This window comes from Bidens hawaiensis, unplaced genomic scaffold (assembly GCF_021521415.1).
Source record: "Bidens hawaiensis isolate Kalapana, Puna unplaced genomic scaffold, B.hawaiensis_p1.1 tig00028102_1, whole genome shotgun sequence".
Lineage (NCBI taxonomy): Eukaryota > Viridiplantae > Streptophyta > Magnoliopsida > Asterales > Asteraceae > Bidens > Bidens hawaiensis.
Window position 1 is genome coordinate 5337 of NW_027505112.1, and position 4412 is coordinate 9748.

General features: G+C 37.0%; 1 pseudogene; it reads right to left on the reverse strand.

Annotated features, from left to right (window-relative positions):
* Window positions 1–235: 235 nt before the first annotated feature.
* On the reverse strand, window positions 236–3300 carry LOC143610807 (receptor-like protein EIX2; annotated as a pseudogene).
* Window positions 3301–4412: the final 1112 nt, after the last annotated feature.

Here is a 4412-nt window from a genome sequence, read left to right on the forward strand (position 1 = left end):
GATATGTGTTTGGCGAGCATATGAGTGTGTTGTGGCGTGGGTATGCAAAAAGATGGTTTGATTGTAGTTTGCTAACTTCATGGTTGTTATCAATACGTGAACAGTGGCCGACCCAAAGTATCAACAAACATTTAACTTGTACTAGCTCGTAAACAAAGAATATAATAGAAAAGTAAAAAAAATAGGTCAAAGACTTACGTAGGAATACGAGAAAGAAGAAATTTTGAAGCTTGAACTAGATTTCTTCAAGAAAGTAATAATATGTAATTTTCCACTGTCTGCTTAAAAACAATGGGACAAGGATGATCCAGAAGCCAACAACCAATCCAACAAGTGTAAGTATCACTAGGATCCAATCAATGCCATTATGTTCATCATGTCCATCGGTAGTCTCTTCGGTATTGCCATTACTTTGTGAACATGCTAGAAGAGGATCCCCACAAAGTGCATTTCCAATGAAACTTAACTCGCTGAATGTTTGAAACTGAGGGCCGGTTGGGATTCTTCCTACAAGATTGTTGTATAACACGTTCAACCAATTCAGAGCAGTTAACTATGACCGGCTCAAAGGAATATTTCCTTCGAGATGGTTCATTGACAGATCTAGCGATTCAAGCTTTCCAGTTTGGTTGAACAAGTTGGGAATTGTTCCTGTTAGATCATTGTGTGACAGATTCAGGAAGCGTATGCCCAAAAGTCCGACGAGTTCATCCGGAATTGACCCCGAAAACTTGTTATCAGAAAGGTCTAATGAAATCACTTGATAAAGTATGGTGCTATATGTGTAAGCACATCCCTTTGTCACCAATTTTTCAGTAATATTTAGTTTTACAGTGATGTTCAGAACAATTGGATGTGAAGTCTCACTTCCAAACATGACCGAGAAGTTTGTAAAGCATGTTGGTAAGTTCCCAGAAAGATTGTTATGTGCAAGATCCAAGATCTGAATAGAAGTGAGATGACACATTTCATCTGGGATTATACCTTCAAGTTTCATGACCGAGAAGGAAGACTTAACACTCTCAGACTTGTCTTACTTCTCCCTATTGATGATGGTATTTTCCCCATCAGTTCATTTTCTGCAAGCTCGATGACTACCAGGCTGGTGGAATTTAGTAACCATGGAGGTAAGTTGCCGGATAGGCTGTTATAATCCATATCCAACAATAATAAGGAAGTATTTTCTAGAGATGATGGAATTATACCAGAAAATCGGTTATCTCTAGGTTAAGAATCTTTAGATGACCAAAATTCATCCAACAGTCTGAGATAACACCTGACATGTTATTGTTTGCTAGATTAAGAAATTCTAACCCTCGTGGTTTTTGAATTCCAGAACACAAGAACTGTTCTAAGGGTCCTGAGAGATTATTGTTAGAAAGATCCAGATATTGTACTTTATTAAAATTACCAGGAAACGTACCATGTAAACGGTTGTTACTTAGATCTAGTGTTGCGTGAATTGTAAAAGAAGTAGCATCTCCCAACTTCCCTTGAATTTTGTTGTTGGAAATGTTCAAGCAACCTATATAAGTGAATGCAGTCCAAAACCAATTGGGGATGGTGTCTGATATGTTTGTGTTGGCTACATCTAAATATGTTAAGTCTGTTTGCGACTGAATCCATGAAGGAAATTGAGGGCCTAAACTGCAAGAATGTGCACTCAATAGTTGCAGTTTGAAAGGCGGAATCCAATTGCTAACATTTAGCTTAAACACCAACTTGTTCTCCTCAACCTAAAACATTTTCAAGGCCGTTAGATTGGCAAAGTGGTTTTGGGTCAGAATACCTGTTAACGAATTATGAATAAGTCCTAAAACACTTAGTTCACTGAGTCCTCCAATACTTTCAGGAAGACTTCCATTCATATGGTTGTACGAAAGATCTAGAACTATCAACCTTGATAAGCCACCTATAGTATCTGGAATCAAACCTGAGAGTTGATTGTAAGCAAGATCAATATTGGCTAGATTTTTCAATTTTCCTAGTCTTTTGGGTAGGTGACCAATCAGAGAATTATGACCCAAAGCTAACGATTCCAGTTTAGGTGACTCACATTCACAGAATTTTTCAAGAAGCTCTGTCACATTACCATAAAATTTGTTATATTGCAGAACAAGGGTAGTGATGTTGCAAAGATTATTTAATGATTTAGGTATCTCCTCAACAATGCTGTTGTTGTATAAGTCAACATATTCAATCAAAGACAAATTTTGCAGGTTGTGAAGAATCGACGAAGATATATCACACCCACTAACATCAAAGAAACGGAGATTACTTAGGGTAGACAATCCATTCAATAAGGACGAAGAATTCATGAAAGTGTTACGTGAAACACGAAGAGTCCTTAGAGAAGGCATGCTATGGAAACCACCTGGAGTTCCGGGATTTACACCACTAATATAGCAATTAGTCAAATCCAATAAAGCTAAATTACGTAGGCTGAATATCCACCCAGGCAACATGCCATAAAATTTGTTATAGGCAAGATTCAGGACGGTAAGGGATGTAAAAATACCTGTTGTTGGATTACTTGGTAACCGATTTAACCCACTCGAAGATAAATGAAGCTCTAGCAAAGAATTGAGGCTGCTGAACACCGGAAACCAATCTGAAGCCTTTGTGAGGTTGCTGTCACCCATATCCAGGTATTGCAATCCTTTAAGATTCCTTATCCATGCTAAGCTTTTCGAATAAAGACCACCGCCACCACTAAGATCTAGGACACGCAATGTTGATAAATTTCCAATTTGATGAGGAATTTCCCCACTGAATGAAGAGTGTGAGAGGTTAAGATATATAAGATTTGGGAAAGAACCGAAGAATGCTGGAATCGAGCTGTCAAGAAAATTGTTGCAGCTCAAGTCTAAGGTATCTGAGTTGTAATAAGCTGATCACTGATGGACTTATGGTTCCTCCTAACATTTGTTTTACTGTTTCTTCTATGACTCTGAGAATCTGGGTTGGCGTATCAAAGGGAAAGGTATAAAAGTATCCACTATCGAAGTCATGCATTAAGTCAGGTCCGCGAAGGTGAATCTCATGTACGTGACCCGTGAAATTGTCATAGATGACACCGGACCAGCTGCAACAGTCATTGCCTACCCAAGAAGATAGACGGTTGGCCTTGTCAGTGAAATTGTTCTTGAGATCAATAAGAGCCAATCGCTCACTTGGTATGCACAGAACATGATCTGAATTTTGATTACAAAAGCAGATGCTGCAAAGTGATGAGACCAAGAGAAACCATAGGCAAGATGACGGAAAAGATAAGGGAAGAAGAAGTGTGAGAGTCTTCATTGTGGTGATGATGCATGGAAATGGTGATGAGATATGAGATATGTGGGGGGAAGGGTGATGACCTGATGAGATATATGTGGTTTTAATTTTTTTTTATTAGAAAACCATTTTATTAAATTTCCTTTTGTTCGTGGACTTGGAACACTTTTAACAAAACCACTGTTTTATAATTATAGATAAATAAAAATAAACATGATGATTGGTATAATAAACAGTTATCATCCGTTTCTTTTTTCTTTTTTTTAGTGTTTCACTGGTTTATTTCTTCTGGGGAAAAAAAAGAAAAAGAGAAAAAAAACTCAGTTTTGAAAACAATAGTGATTTTCTTTAATTTCTTTTTTAACATGACAAACACTAGTACATACAAAACAAATTTTCAAAAATATATAACATCTCAAAGCATACATAATTCCATTTCTAACTGCTGATTCAGATTTTGTGAAAAGGCTATTGATTAAATACTGTTTTTTTGTTAGTGAGTTAAATTCAATAAAATGATGTGCTTGCGAATGGATTAAGAAAAAAACAAAACCTAAACAATGGCTTTCTCTATTTGTGCTCATTCTCATTGAGTGAAACCTTTTTTTTCTCTTTTATTATGATCACTAGCTTTACAATACACTATATGTAATTCAAATAAGGAATATTGGTTTTAAATAATCTTAACTATGGCCTATTGGTAAATATCAGTCCCAATTTTACACTTGCCTGCTGATCGTCCCAACTATTGATGTATTTGTTTTTAACGGGCCGCGACTAACGGATGTTAACTCCGTTAGTGATTTGCTGACGTGGATCTTCTTCTTCGGCCACATCATGCCGGAAACTTGCCAGAAACCTGCAACTCGCCTCCATTTTCCCTAATATCGTCACACCGTCTCCCTCCTTCTTCAAAAGACATCGGAAATTAGAAAATGAAGTAGATTTCATCTTCTTTCATGGCCAATCCCTATATACCAAACCCGATTTTATTTTCAAAAATTTGAAATCAATGTTACACGATTTACAAAATAAGCATAGGGCTTTTGCTAAAGGGATAAAAATGAGTCGAATGATGTGTCAATTACCTCGAATGGTGCATGATTGACAAGGGTGGACTTCGCCGGAGACAA